This window comes from Gorilla gorilla, chromosome 10 (assembly GCF_029281585.2).
Source record: "Gorilla gorilla gorilla isolate KB3781 chromosome 10, NHGRI_mGorGor1-v2.1_pri, whole genome shotgun sequence".
NCBI lineage: Eukaryota > Metazoa > Chordata > Mammalia > Primates > Hominidae > Gorilla > Gorilla gorilla.
Genome location: NC_073234.2, coordinates 27,009,822 through 27,025,284, shown reverse-complemented (window position 1 = coordinate 27,025,284; position 15,463 = coordinate 27,009,822). Strand labels below are relative to the sequence as shown.

The window sequence follows — 15,463 nt, the reverse complement described above, 5'->3', positions numbered from 1 at the left end:
CCATAGACAGATCAGCCCCAGCACTGCTGGTTATTTCTTGATGATATGCTAAACAAGGGATGGGTTATTCATGCCTCCCCTTTATAGACCATAGAGCGTAACTTCCTGACGTTGCCATGGCATCTGTAAACTGTCATGGCGCTGGTGGGAGTGTAGCAGTGAGGACACCCAGAGGCCACTCTCATCACCATCTTGGTTTTGGTGAGTTTTGGCCGGCTTCTTTACTGCAACTTGTTTTATCAGGAAGGTCTTTATGACCTGTGTCTTGTGCCAACCTCCTATCTCATTCTGTGACTTAGAATGCCTAACCATCTGAGAATACAGCCCAGTAGGTCTCAGCCTCATTTTACTCAGCCCCTATTCAAGTTGGAGTTGCTCTTGTTCAAGTGCTTCTGACAGTTCCTTAAAACTGTCCGATGTTATCTGATTTTATGTACATCATCCTAAAATATGATATTCCAGTGAAAGCCTTGCTAATATAAGCAATATTTCAAATTGCATTCTGTTATAAGGACAAGAGATTCTTATTGAACATATGTAAATACATCACCATGAAAATAAGAATATTCAATAAAGATTTCCGAATTCTGGAAGGATCGAGTGGGGAGAAAAAGTGAATGTTTCTGGCGGGGCATGGTGGCTCACATCTGTAATCCCAGCACTTTGGGAGGCTGAAACTGGAGGATCACTTCAGCCCGGGCAACACAGTGAAACCCTCATCTCTTAAAAAAAAAAAAAAATTAGCTGGGCATGGTGATGCACATTTATAGTCCCAGCTACTTGGGAAGCTGAGGTGGGGGGATTGCTTGAGCCCAGGAGTTCAAGGAAGCAGTGAGCTGTGATCGCACCACTGCACTCCAGCCCAGATGATAGAGTGAGACCCTGTCTCAAAAAAAGCAAATGTTTTATCTTTTCATCTTTGTTCACAAAGGTATACTTTACCAAGTTACTGTAAGTTATAGATAGCTTAAGAAAACAGAGAAAAAGGGTTTCTTAAATATGGAAAAGCATTAAGGAACCAGTAATGTTTCAAACAAAAGGGCCACACACATTAGAATTATTCTTATCAGTTCATTCAGTCCCATGGAATTAATTCTTGTTTTGCTTGATGTTGGATTTGCAGCTTTATGAATTCATGTTTCTTCTTTAGTGTTTTGGAAATCTTTACCCAATCCAGTGGTATAATCTTAAATACTTGAGAATACCTCTCTGAGTCTTTTCCATGGTCTTTGGGAAGATGAAGCATTTTCACTTGTTGATTGCAAAAGCATTCAGAGAAGAATCATCGTAAAACAATAATTGGCTGTGAATGGCAAAAGACTTAAAAATAACCATGATTAAAGATCTGATGAGAGTTCATTATAGTGCAATTAACAAGGAAATTTGGTTATTTCTGTTGTTTACAGCATTTTATAATAGTAACTGTCCTGATAACACTGTATCAGGACATATGAACAGCAAAGATTGATAAATATCTAGGAACTTTATACAGTTTTGAAACACATATTAATTACGTACCTATACAAATATAACATAAAGAAGGTTAAGCATCATATTTTAGTTGACGATGATTCTCATGTAATTTAGCGTATCAAATAAATCTAATTAGTGTAACATCTCTTTTTTTCAAGGTGAAAGAGCAAATCCTTTGAGATTTTCAAGGAGTGTTCTGTGGAATGTCAAAGTTAGTTCAAAGTGAAAAAGACTAGGGCCAGTGCAGTGGCTCATGCCGGTAACCCCAACACTTTGGGAGGCCGAGGCAGGTAGATCACTTTAGCTCAGGAGTTTGAGACCAGCCTGGGTAACATGGTGAAACCCCATCTCTACCAAAAATACAAAAATTAGCCAGATGTGGTGGTCCATGTCTGTAGTTCCAGCTAGTTGGGAGCCTGCGCTGGGAGGATCACTTGCATCTGGGAGGTTATGGCTGCACTGAGCCAAGACTGCGCCACTGCACTCTAGCCTGAGTGACAGAGTGAGACCTTGTCTCAAAAAACAAACAGACAACAACAAAAGTAAAAAAAAAAAAACTACAGAATCAGGCTGGGCACAGTGGCTCATATGCCTGTGATCCCAGCTCTTTGGGAGGCCAGGGTGGGAGGATCACTCAAGGCCAGGAGTTCAAGACCAACCTGAGCAACACAGAGAGACCCCATCTCTACCAAAAACAAACAAACAAACAAAAAAACGAGGAAGGGCCAGGTGCGGTTGCTCATGCCTGTAAGCCCCGCACTTTGGGAGGCCGAGGCGGGTGGATTACCTGAGGTCAGTTCAAGACCAGCCTGGCCAAACATGGTGAAACCTCATCTCTACTAAAAATACAAAAAAATTAGCTGGGCGGGGTGGGTGCCTGTAATCCCAGTTACTCGGGAGACTGAGGCAGGAGAATCGCTTGAACCTGGGAGACGGAGGTTGCAGTGAGCCGAGATTGTGCCAGTGCCCTCCAGCCTGGGGAAAAAGAGTGACACTACGTCTCAAATAAATAAATAAATAAATAAAAATTTTAAAAAATAAAATTTAACAAAAAAGAAAAAATTTAAAAGACTTTAGAATTTGATTTGGGGAAGACTATCAAAAATTGCAAAAGGTTTGAACCCTTGATAAAACAGAATACAGGTAACTATGAAACAATACTTAGTTATCTATTTAATCAAAGGGAAAATATTACTGTAAAGGTAAATACAGAAGGTCACATAATTGTAAAAAACCAAAACCAAAACCAAAACAAAACCTTAGCTTTTTCCATACTGAGAAGATTCTTTTTTAAAAAAGTAATCAAAGATATGGTAAAGACAACATTAAGCATAAGAAATTATTAAATTTTTAAAAAGATTTGGGGTCTTGCTCTGTCACCCATGCTAGTGTGCAGTGCTGTGATCATAGCTTGCCGCAGCCTTAAACTCCTGGGTTCCTCCTGCCTCAACCTCCCAAGTAGCTGGGACTACATGTGGGAAATTATTTCTGGTAAGTCACAGAATCTTTGTTTCCTATGCAAAGGACTCAACAGATAAAGATCTCTTATTAGGAACAAATCAACAATCCAAATTCCAGTTCTGCATCAGCACACTATTGATATTAGAGTTTATTTTTAAACATTATAATAAATCCATTTAATTTTATTATTTATAATAATTTTATTATGTTTTATTTATTTATTTTTTTTTAGAGACGAGTTCTCACTCTGTTGCCCAGGCTGGAGTGCAGTGGCACGATCATAGCTCACTGCAGACTCAAACTCCTGGGCTCAAGTGATCCTCCTACCTCCAGAGTAGCTGGGACTAGAGGGACATGCCAGCACGTCTGGCTAATTTACAGGGTCTCAGGTCTCTCTGTGTTGTGTAGGCTGGTCTCAAACTCCCAGTCTAAAGTGATCATCCTGTCTTGGCCTCCTAAAGTGCTGGGATCACAGGCCTGAGCCACTGTGCCCAGCCCATTTTAGACATTTGACTACACAAAATTTTCTCTCTCTCTCCTTTGACAATTTCCTATACCTGTCTAGTTTTTGTCCTTTATTTTCCTCTTTCTCACTCTGAAATAATCTTTAAATAATATTAAACTACTGTAGGACAAAATTACTCTCCCTTTTCCTTAAAAAAATGCATCCTTCATACTTCATATTTTTCCTTGTCAAAACACATCTTACTTTTTTTAAAATTTATTTTACTTTAAGTTCTGGGATACATGTGCAGAACGTGCAGGTTTGTTATCTAGGTATACATGTGCCATGGTGGTTTGCTGCACCTATCAACCTGTCATCTGGGTTTTAAACCTTGCATGAATTAGGTATTTGTCCTAATGCTCTCCCTCCCCTTGCCCGCGACCCCCTCACAGGCCCTGGTGTGTGATGTTCCCCTCCCTGTGTCCAACACATCTTAGTTTCTTTGTATACTTTGCATGCAGACTTTTCTCCTTCACCCTTATTATTCCTAATAGTTCATTTATGTATATTGATTAGAGTTTTCAATGATTAATACCTTAATTTCCAGTGAAAACAAGGAAGTAGGAAATTGTGAACTGTTACATATAGGGGCATTCTGTAGATTAGCATATTTATGAATACACCCTTTCACAATTTCTAGAGGCACGTGTTTCCTCATAGTACACTTTTCAGTGTGGCAAGAAGAATATGTTGACTAACAGACTTAAATATTATTTAGTCTCTCTGTAATAAGCCAAATATAGATAAACTTAAGTAATTAAATGTTCAGTATTATATCATATATAGAAATGATGAAATATTTAATGACTATCTCTCATTTAACTAAACTTTCTATATCTTTGAGGTTTTAGGTTACCAGAAAGATTTTAGATACTATATTTAAGCAGACATATTATAAAACATAACTATTGTTGAAAGTTCAGCTATAGAGTTTTATCCCACTTACATCTATTTAATTAACTTGTTCCTAACAATTATGCTTGGATTATTGATGAAAATTTCATGCAAGATTAAATAAAGCTAATCATCATCTAAAGTTTATTTTCTTGTTAACAAATTTGTGACAGGCATATGAGGTAGCTATCAAAAATCACAGAAGTAAAGAACCTAAAAGTTAATTATATTGCTCTCTCTGTCTTTCTTCTTAACTGCCATCTTTGACATACATCAAGCAATTCATTTTTATTGTACATTTTATTCTTTGGTTGAATTATAATTTTATAATCCGAAACATCAAATAGAGATAACATCAGCTTATTTGGCTAGTAAACTCAAGTAGAATAAAATTGCATGTCTACGTTATATTGAATGCTGACAAATCTAGAGAAATACCTATTTGTATTTAACTAACAATACTGAACTAGTGTTATTTACCAAAGATTAGCCCAGAGCATGTGAATTTGAAAACAAATTTTGGGTTAATTTCTATTTTTTCTGAGGATTTTAATAATACTTAATGTATATGAGCAGTTATTGTTTTCTAAGCCAATTAATGCAGAGCTCTTTGATAAATTTTGGCAATACCATCCAGAGGTAGAAAATGATCAATATACAAAATACACACATAAGCATATGTAAGCACACAGATGCCAATAGAAATCTCATAGCTTTCATTTTAAACTTTTAACCATGAGTCAGGCATCATATTACAAAACTCACTAGCTTATGTAGAATATTTGGATCCACTTTGTGTTCTTGGCAGATGGAACAAGTTAAGGTAAACTTCTAAATAATGGCTATAATCTTTCACCAGTATTTGTAGAGAAGATGATATGGTTTGGACCTGTGTCCCCACCAAATCTCATGTTCAGCTATTATCCCAAGTGTCAGCGGTAGAGCCTGGTGGGAAGTGATGGGATCATGGGCGGATTCCTCATAAATGGTTTAGTACCATCCCCTCCATGCTGTTCTTATGATAGTGAGTAAGTGAGTTATGAGATCTGGCTTTTTTAAAAGTGTATAGCACACATCTCCCCACCATCTTCCTCCTGTTCTGACCATGTAAGACCTGCCTGCTTCCCCTTCACCTACTGCCATGATTGTAAGATCCCTGAGGCCTCCCTAGAAGCAGAAACAGCTATGCTTCCTGTACAGCCTACAGAACCATGAGCCAGTTAAGCCTTCTTTCTTTCTAAATTATCCAGTCTTCGATATTTCTTTTTTTTCTTTTTTTTTTTTTGAGACGGAGTCTCGCTGTGTCACCCAGGCCAGAGTGCAGTGGCATGATCTCGGCTCACTGTGAGCCTCACCTCCCGGGTTCACGCCATTGTCCTGTCTCAGCCTCCCGAGTAGCTGGGACCACAGGCGCCCACCACCACGCCTGACTAATTTTTTATATCTTTAGTAGAGATGGGGTTTCATCGAGTTAGACCGGGATGGTCTCGATCTCCTGACCTTGTGATCCGCCCGCATCGGCCTCCCAAAGTGCTGGGATTACAGGCGTGAGCCAGGGCGCCTGGCCAGTTTTTTTGTATTTTTAGTAGAGACGGGGTTTCACCATGGTTTCGATTTCCTGACCTCGTGATCTGCCCGCCTCAGCCTCCCAAAGTGCTGGGATTACAGGCATGAGCCACCGCGCCCGGCCCAGTCTTGGATATTTCTTTATAGCAATGTGAGAATGAAATAATACACAAGACTTTTAAGATTTTTATTTGTCTAGTTTGTTTCCAAATAGTTATTAAATTTTTTTTGTCTTTCTTGCAATCTGATTTTCCTATCAGTACCAGTAGGACATTTGTTTTAGGGTGCAAGCTCTCTTAAAAAAATCCCTTCGGATATAAAGTCCAAATTTTCAAAGGTATACCTAGTCCAATGTGACTCTAAAGCAATCAGCCTTTTTACAGCTTAACCATAGACACAAGAGACCTTCCCAAAGAGGGTTCAAAGGAGGTAGTACCCACTCCTCCTCCCCAAGATTCAGAGTTACTCCCAAAGACAGCCTGAAAAGCAAAGAAATTCACTGTCTCAGTCAATAAGGAAACTACAGTCTCCCATAAAAGTGAGATGCCTTCAATCACAGACTCACTAATCTGTGACATCAGGTAGGTAATACTGGGATGGTACTTTTCCCAGCACAAACAAGGCAACAAAGAATGACAATAAAGGCCCCAATGGACTGGGGTGCCTTATTAAGGCAAACTCTCCTGACAGCTGCAAGATTTGGTCAAAGAAAATGCTGCTTGTGCATTTTGTGCTTTGGGTTCCTAGCCGGTTAGCTAGCTACCCAATTCAAGTGTGACAACCTTGCCATCTCAGCTGGCAGAAACCAGACTGATTACCAGAGACCATAGTAGTTACAAAGCTAAACTCTCAGAACACAAAAGGAGATAAAAGAAGAATCTCATCCAGTTTTTTCCCATTGGTTATCCGCAGCAAAGTTTGTCTAAATGGATGCTGCTGTAGCATAAACTGTAAACTCAAGGGTCTGTGAAGCTGGCTTAAACAGCAGGCTTATAGGGCCTATGCCTATAACTATGACAACTCTCCAAAACTATGACTATTCTCATTATAATAAATCACACAAAAGACAGAAACAAAAGAAAACAATGACTATTCTTAGGAAGCTAGAGATCAGTAACCAATGAGTACTCAAAACTGTCATGCCTCTGAGCCCAAGCCAAGCCATTGCATCCCCTGTGACTTGCATGTATACATCCAGATGGCCTGAAGTAACTGAAGATCCACAAAAGTACAAATAGCCTTAACTGATGACATTCCACCATTGTGATTTGTTTCTTCCCCACCCTAACTGATCAATGTACTTTGTAATCTCCCCCACCCTTAAGAAGGTACTTTGTACTCTCCCCGACCCTTAAGAAGGTTCTTTGTAATTCTCCCCACCCTTGAGAATGTACTTTGTGAGATCCACTCCCTGCCCGCAAAACATTGCTCTTAACTTCACCGCCTATCCCAAAACCTATAAGAACTAATGATAATCCACCACCCTTTGCTGACTCTTTTTGGACTCAGCCCGCCTGCACCCAGGTGAAATAAACAGCCATGTTGCTCACACAAAGCCTGTTTGGTGGTCTCTTCACATGGACGCGCATGAAATTTGGTGCCGTGACTCAGATCGGGGGACCTCCCTTGGGAGATCAGTCCCGTCCTCCTGTTCTTTGCTCCATGAGAAAGATCCACCTATGACCTCAGGTCCTCAGACCGACCAGCCCAAGGAACATCTCACAATTTTAAATCGGGTAAGCGGCCTCTTCTTACTCTCTTCTCCAACCTCTCTCACTGTCCCTCAACCACTTTCTCCTTTCCACTCTTCAATCTCTCCCTTCTCTTAATTTCAATTCCTTTCATTTTCTGGTAGAGACAAAGGAGACACGTTTTATCCGTGGACCCAAAACTCCGGCGCCAGTCACGGACTAGGGAAGGCAGCCTTCCCTTGGTGTTTAATCATTGCAGGGACACCTTTCTGATTATTCAGGTGTCAGACCACGCAGGGACGCCTGCCTTGGTCCTTCACCCTTAGCGGCAAGTCCCGCTTTCCTGGGGAAGGAGCAAGTACCCCAACCCCTTATATCTCTGTGCCCCGATCCCTTATTTCTGCACCCCAACCTCATATCTCTGCGCCCCAATCCGTTATTTCCACACCCCGACCTCGTGTCTCTGTGCCCTGACCCCTTTCCCGCTTTTCTGGAGGGTAAGAACCCCCGAACCCCTTCCCTCCATGTCTCTACTCTCTTTTCTCTGGGCTTCACTATGGGCAACCTTCCACCCTCAATTTCTCCTTCTTCTCCCTTAGCCTGTGTTCTTAAGAACTTAAAACCTCTTCAACTCTCACCTGACCTAAAATCTAAGTGTCTTATTTTCTTCTGCAATGCTGCTTGACCCCAATACAAAGTCGACAGTAGTTCCAAATAGCCAGAAAACGACACTTTCAATTTTTCCATCCTGCAAGATCTAAATAATTCTTGTCGTAAAATAGGCAAACGGTCTGAGATGCCTGACGTCCAGGCATTCTTTTACACATTGGTCCCTCTCTAGTCTCTGTTCCCAATGCAACTCATCACAAATGTTCCTTCTTTCCCTCCCACCTGCCCCCTCAGTCCCAACCCCAAGCGTCGCTGAGTCTTTCTAATCTTCCTTTTCTTTTTTTTTCTTTTTTTTTATTATACTTTAAGTTTTAGGGTACATGTGCAAAACTCTCAATAAATTAGGTATTGATGGGACGTATTTCAAAATAATAAGAGCTATCTATGACAAACCCATAGCCAATATCATACTGAATGGGCAGAAACTGGAAGACTAATCTTCCTTTTCTACAGACTCATCTGACCTCTTCCCTCCTCCCCAGGCTGCTCCTCGCCAGGCTGAGCTAGGTCCCAATTCTTCCTCAGCCTCCGCTCCTCCACCCTATAATCCTTTTATCACCTCCCCTCCTCACACCCGGTCTGGCTTACAGTTTCGTTCCATGACTAGCCCTCCCCCTCCTGCCCAGCAATTTACTCTTAAAAAGGTGGCTGGAGCTAAAGGCATAGTCAAGGTTAATGCTCCTTTTTCTTTATCCCAAATCAGATAGCGTTTAGGCTCTTTTTCATCAAATATAAAAATCCAGCCCAGTTCATGACTTGTTTGGCAGCAACCCTGAGACACTTTACAGCCCTAGACCCTAAAAGGTCAAAAGGCCGTCTTATTCTCAATATACATTTTATTACCGAATCTGCTCCCGACATTAAATAAAACTCCAAAAATTAAATTCCAGCCCTCAAACCCCACAACAGGATTTAATTAACCTTGCCTTCAAGGTGTACAATAATAGAAAAAAGTTGCAATTCCTTGCCTCCAATGTGAGACAAACCCCAGCCACATCTCCATCACGTAAGAACTTCCAAACGCCTGAACCGCAGCGGCCAGGCGTTCCTCCAGAACCTCCTCCCCCAGGAGCTTGCTACACGTGCCAGAAATCTGACCACCAGGCCAAGGAATGCCTGCAGTTCAGGATTCCGCCTAAGCCGTGTCCTATCTGTGCGGGACCCCACTGGAAATCAGACTGTTCAACTCACCTGGCAGCCACTCCCAGAGCCCCTGGAACTCTGGCCGAAGGCTCTCTGACTGACTCCTTCTCGGCTTAGCAGCTGAAGACTGACGCTGCCTGATCGCCTCGGAAGCCCCGTAGACCATCACGGACGCCGAGCCTTAGGTAACTCTCACAGTGGAGGGTAAGTCCGTCCCCTTCTTAATCAATACGGAGGCAACCCACTCCGCATTACCTTCTTTTCAAGGGCCTGTTTCCCTTGCTTCCATAAGTGTTGTGCGTATTGACAGCCAGGCTTCTAAACTTAAAATTCCCCAACTCTGGTGCCAACTTAGACAATACTCTTTTAAGCACTCCTTTTAGTTATCCCCACCTGCCCAGTTCCCTTATTAGGCCGAGACACTTTAACTAAGTTATCTGCTTCCCTGACTATTCCTGGATTACAGGTGCATCTCATTGCTGCCCTTCTTCCCAATCCAAAGCCTCCTTTGCGTCCTCCTCTTGTATCCCCCCACCTTAACCCACAAGTATAAGATACCTCTACTCCCTCCTTGGCGACCGATCATGCACCCCTTGCCATCTCATTAAAACCTAATCACCCTTACCCCACTCAATGCCAATATCTCATCCCACAGCACGCTTTGAAAGGATTAAAGCCTGCTATCACTTGCCTGCTACAGCATGGCCTTTTAAATCCTATAAACTCTTCTTACAATTCCCCCATTTTACCTGTCCTAAAACCAGACAAGCCTTACAAGTTAGTTCAGGATCTGCACCTTATCAACCAAATTGTTTTGCCTATACACCCCGTGGTGCCAAACCCATATACTCTCCTATCCTCAATACCTCCCTCCACCATCCATTATTCTGTTCTGGATCTCAAATATGCTTTCTTTACTATTCCTTTGCACCCATCATCCCAGCCTCTCTTTGCTTTCACTTGGACTGACCCTGACACCCATTAGACTCAGTAAATTACCTGGGCTGTACTGCCGCAAGGCTTCACAGACAGCCCCTATTACTTCAGTCAAGCCCAAATTTCTTCCTCATCTGTTACCTATCTCAGCATAATTCTCATAAAAACACACGTGCTCTCCCAGCTGATCATGTTCGATTAATCTCCCAAACCTCAATCCCTTATAAAACAACAACTCCTTTCCTTCCTAGGCATGGTTAGTGCGGTCAGAATTCTTACACAAGAGCCAGGACCGCACCCTGTAGCCTTTCTGTCCAAACAACTTGACCTTACTGTTTTAGCCTAGCCATCATGTCTCCGTGCAGTGGCTGCTGCCGCCCTAATACTTTTAGAGGCCCTCAAAATCACAAACTATGCTCAACTTACTCTCTACATTTCTCATAACTTCCAAAATCTGTTTTCTTCCTCATACCTGACGCATATACTTTCTGCTCCCCGGCTCCTTCAGCTGTACTCACTCTTTGTTAAGTCCTACAATTACCATTGTTCCTGGCCCGGACTTCATTCTGGCCTCCCACATTATTCCTGATACCACACCTGACCCCCATGACTGTATCTCTCTGATCCACCTGACATTCACCCCATTACCCCATATTTCCTTCTTTCCTGTTCCTCACCCTGATCACGCTTGATTTATTGATGGCAGTTCCACCAGGCCTAATCGCCACACACCAGCAAAGGCAGGCTATGCTATAGTACAAGCTACTAGCCCGCCTGTTAGAACCTCTCATTTCCTTTCCATCGTGGAAATCTATCCTCAAGGAAATAACTTCTCAGTGTTCCATCTGCTATTCTACTACTCCTCAGGGATTATTCAGGCCCCCTCCCTTCCCTACACATCAAGCTTGAAGATTTGCCCCCACCCAGGACTGGCAAATTAGCTTTACTTAACATGCCCCAAGTCAGATAACTAAAATGCCTCTTAGTCTAAGTAGACACTTTCACTAGATAAGTAGAGGCCTTTCCTACAGGGTCTGAGAAGGCCACCGCAGTCATGTCTTCCCTTCTGTCAGACATAATTCCTCAGTTTAGCCTTCCCACCTCTATACAGTCTGATAACAGACCAGCCTTTATTAGTCAAATCAGCCAAGCAGTTTTTCAGGCTCTTAGTATTCAGCGAAACCTTTATATCCCTTATGGTCCTCCGTCTTCAGGAAAAGTAGAACAGACTAAAGGTCTTTTAACAACACACCTCACCAAGCTCAGCCACCAACTTAAAAAGGACAATACTTTTACCACTTTCCCTTCTCAGAATTCAGGCCTGTCCTCGGAATGCTACAAGGTGCAGCCCATTTGAGCTCCTTTTTGTTAGGCCCCAGTCTCATTCCAGACAGCAGACCAACTTAGACTGTGCCCCAAAACACTTGTCATCCCTACTATTTTCTGTCTAGTCATACTCCTATTCTCCGTTCTCAACTACTCATACATGCCCTGCTCTTGTTTACACTGCAGGTTTACACTGTTTCTCCAAGCCATCACAGCTGATATCTCCTGGTGCTATCCCCAAACTCCCACTCTTAACTCTTGAAGTAAATAAATAATCTTTGCTGGCAGGACTATGCTGAATCTCCTTAGGCACTCTCTAGTCAGATGTCCTAGGTCCTCCCAATTCTTAGACTTTTCCATTTAGTTTTTCAATTCATACAAAACCGTATCCAGGCCATCACCAATAATTCTACATGACAAATGTTTCTTGTAACAACCCCACAATATCACCCCTTACCACAAAATCTTCCTTCAGCTTAATCTCTCCCACTTTAGGTTCCCACGCCACCCCTAATCCTGCTTGAAGCAGCCCTGAGAAACATCGCCCATTCTCTCTCCATACCACCCCCCAAAGATTTTCGCCACCCCAAGACTTCAACACTATTTTATTTTTCTTATTAATATAAGAAAGCAGGAGTGTCAGGCCTCTGAGCCCAAGCCAAGCCATCGCATCCCCTGTGACTTGCATGTATACATCCAGATGGCCTGAAGTAACCGAAGATCCACAAAAGAAGTAAAAATAGCCTTAACTGATGACATTCCACCATTGTGATTTGTTTCTTCCCCACCCTAACTGATCAATGTACTTTGTAATCTCCCCCACCCTTAAGAAGGTACTTTGTACTCTCCCCGACCCTTAAGAAGGTTCTTTGTAATTCTCCCCACCCTTGAGAATGTACTTTGTGAGATCCACCCCCTGCCCGCAAAACATTGCTCTTAACTTCACCGCCTATCCCAAAACCTATAAGAACTAATGATAATCCACCACCCTTTGCTGACTCTTTTTGGACTCAGCCCGCCTGCACCCAGGTGAAATAAACAGCCATGTTGCTCACACAAAGCCTGTTTGGTGGTCTCTTCACATGGACGCACATGAAAAAAACCAAATTTACAAGAGTCACCATCCAAAGAACTAAATTTTACAAATATTTTTCTCTTGCTAATGCACATTTGGAAAGGAAAAGACAGAGACTTCTACTACCCTCCTTCAGTCAGACTCTACAGACAGAAATACAGGAGGCTGACTTTAATAAGAACTTTTGCCTTTTGCCGACTTTGTCAGAGATCCTGGATCTCAACTTTAGCCTCCTGAGCAAGTGAGATGTCCTTGCCGTCCCTTAATGGTTGCCAAAACTCTTGGTGAGGAGGACTACTTCCCTCTTCTTTCCTAGGTTCGCTGACTGGGGCCTTGGAGATTAAACTGACAAAAGACAAACTAACAAGAGAAGAACGGCTAAATTACATACCTATGCAGGGAAGTTTCCACAAAGAACTAAGACTCAAAGTGGCAGCCAGATGATTTAAGCTTCTGTACCATCTTAGGCTGAGCAGAGGAAAAGGGGTTTGGGGCTGCTGAAGGGAGGAGGAAAGTTCTAGGAAGTGAGGGGAAGAAATGTATAGTAAATAATGGTTGTGTTGTTATGCAGATAACAGTTTCTCGGGTGATAACTACTGTCTCCAGGAGCAGCTCTCTTCCCTTACAAATGGAAATTTCCTTTATAAATGTAAATTTTCTGTACAAAAGGGGGACGTTATAGTTCATGTTAGGTGATTAGGGGGAAGTAAAGAGCTTTTACTTGGTCTCTTGGTTCTCTATTGCCTTTAGCTCCAAATAACCTGTGTGCCAAAGTGACATATTTTCGGGTTGCATATTCTAGTATGCTTCAGTTTCAGGAAGAATTTTATTTTTTTTCTTGTGGAGATTTTTTTGAGATAATTATTTTTTATCCCCATTTTTAAAATTATTATTCTCTTCTTTTGGTGAGGCTCTCCTTTGAAATTGTTTTGTTTACATTTGTTGTTGTTGTTGTTGTTGTTAATAACAGCTCAGGCAATCTTGAGAAGCTGCCTCGCCTTTTCTTCACGTCTTTTTTCCCCAAATAAATAAATCTGAACAAGACATCTTTTATACTTTTTTTTTTTTTTGAGATGGAGTCTCACACTGTTGCCCGGGCTGGAGTGCAGTGGCGCAATCTTGGCTCACTGCAACCTCCGCCTCCCGGGTTCAAGCAATTCTCCTGCCTCAGCCTCCCGAGTAGCTGGGATTACAGGTGCCCACCACCACGCCCGGATAATTTTTTGTATTTTTAGTAGAGAGGGGGTTTCACCATGTTGGCCAGGCTGGTCTCAAACTCCTGACCTCGTGATTTGCCTGCCTTGGCCTCCCAAAGTGCTGGGATTACAGGTGTGAACCACCATGCCCGGCCTATAATTGCTAATTTTTTTCTGATCAGTTTTTATTTTGAAATTTATTTTGTCAGTTTCCTTTCTGTCAACTGCTGCTTTTGTTCTGTATGGGAGCAGATCAAGTAAAACAGTGCCTGTTTTACTGTCTCTCATCATCTTACCTTAGCTCATGCTTCTCTCATTTGTTCTTATTATGCATGTAACCTCTCTCTTCCTTCCACTTCCTCTCATTAACAGTTTCCTATTGCAGGTCTCTTGAGTTCCAGTTAGCCAGCCTCTAAATTATCCTCTTTTTAACATCACCTTTGTCTTTTCCGGCTTTCAACATAGTTTCTTCAGACTTTAACCTCACCATTTATGTTTGCTTTCCAAATCTCTTTTCTTTTGCTAAATAAACCTCACCGTGTAAGTGAGAAAGCATGGGATGGAAAAAGGAATGTATGGAAACGACACCAACATACGCGTATGGTTGGGTGAGTCACTTGGCTTCTCAGGGCCTCGCTTTCTTATCTATAAAAATGAACAGGTTGGCTTAGCAAGGGCTTTAAACTCAAAAGCTGCCAACAGAGTCCAGACAGATTATGTAAATGAATTAAAGGAGGCCAGCCAGGGACTGTGGGAAACTGCAGACTCGAGCAACGTCCAAAGGGCACGATCACTGCTCGGCTTTTCGTACTGCCACCGGGAAATGCTGGCAATGTAGGATCCACAGATTTTCCGGTTTCCCAGCAGTAATCAGGAATCTGGACTTTTAAAAAATGTGAACTGTTCTTTTTTAAATGCTGACAACTAATTCAAACTATGCACCAAACAAAACACATCACATCTGTGGGCCAGATTTGGCTCCAAGGCTGCTGTTTGTGACCTTTAGATGAGATGGGGTCTTTAAGTTTCTTACAAGTCAAAAATTGCATAACTCTTTAGCAATACATTTTAAACCTAGCTAGTTCTCCCTTATGACATTCCTGAAATTGCTTCCTTGTCACTTGTATTTGTTGGGCTGTCAGTCTCCCAAGTGAGCACTCTGGAGTTTGTTATTAGAAGAAAGTGCAATTTCTTTTCCCTTTGCCTCTGACATGAAGTAACCTAGTGTGTTGCTCCCAGACCCTTATCACCAGTGTCTGCAGAGTGTGTGTGATCTCCTTGGATGGCTGACTCTGGTGTGCAGGCAGGTCCTGGAATAAGCAGCCTCCTTGCAGAGTGACACACACTCCTCTGTTCCTTTGTCTGGATGCACATTTGTAGTCCTTTCATATATTTTGTATAATGTTAATTTATAAACTAGTCTAAGTAGGCTGGGCGTGGTGACTCACGCCTGTAATCCCAGCACTTTGGGAGGCTGAGGCAGAAGGATCACTTGAGGTCAGGAGTTCAAGACCAGCCTTGCCAATAT

General features: G+C 42.2%; 1 protein-coding gene and 1 long non-coding RNA gene across 2 annotated transcripts in view; one reads left to right on the top strand and one right to left on the bottom strand.

Annotated features, from left to right (window-relative positions):
* The window catches only part of ETV6 (ETS variant transcription factor 6), a 279,774-nt gene extending 270,264 nt beyond the window's left edge, over window positions 1–9,510 (bottom strand). The window contains exon 1 of the mRNA XM_055358698.2: window positions 9,451–9,510. The gene's annotated coding sequence lies outside the window, so the exon portion shown is untranslated. The remainder of the gene's footprint in view (window positions 1–9,450) is intronic.
* LOC134756607 (uncharacterized) overlaps window positions 154–15,463 on the top strand; it is a 31,771-nt gene continuing 16,461 nt past the window's right edge. Inside the window, exon 1 of the long non-coding RNA XR_010129481.1 lies at window positions 154–201. This is a non-coding gene — a long non-coding RNA (uncharacterized lncRNA). The remainder of the gene's footprint in view (window positions 202–15,463) is intronic.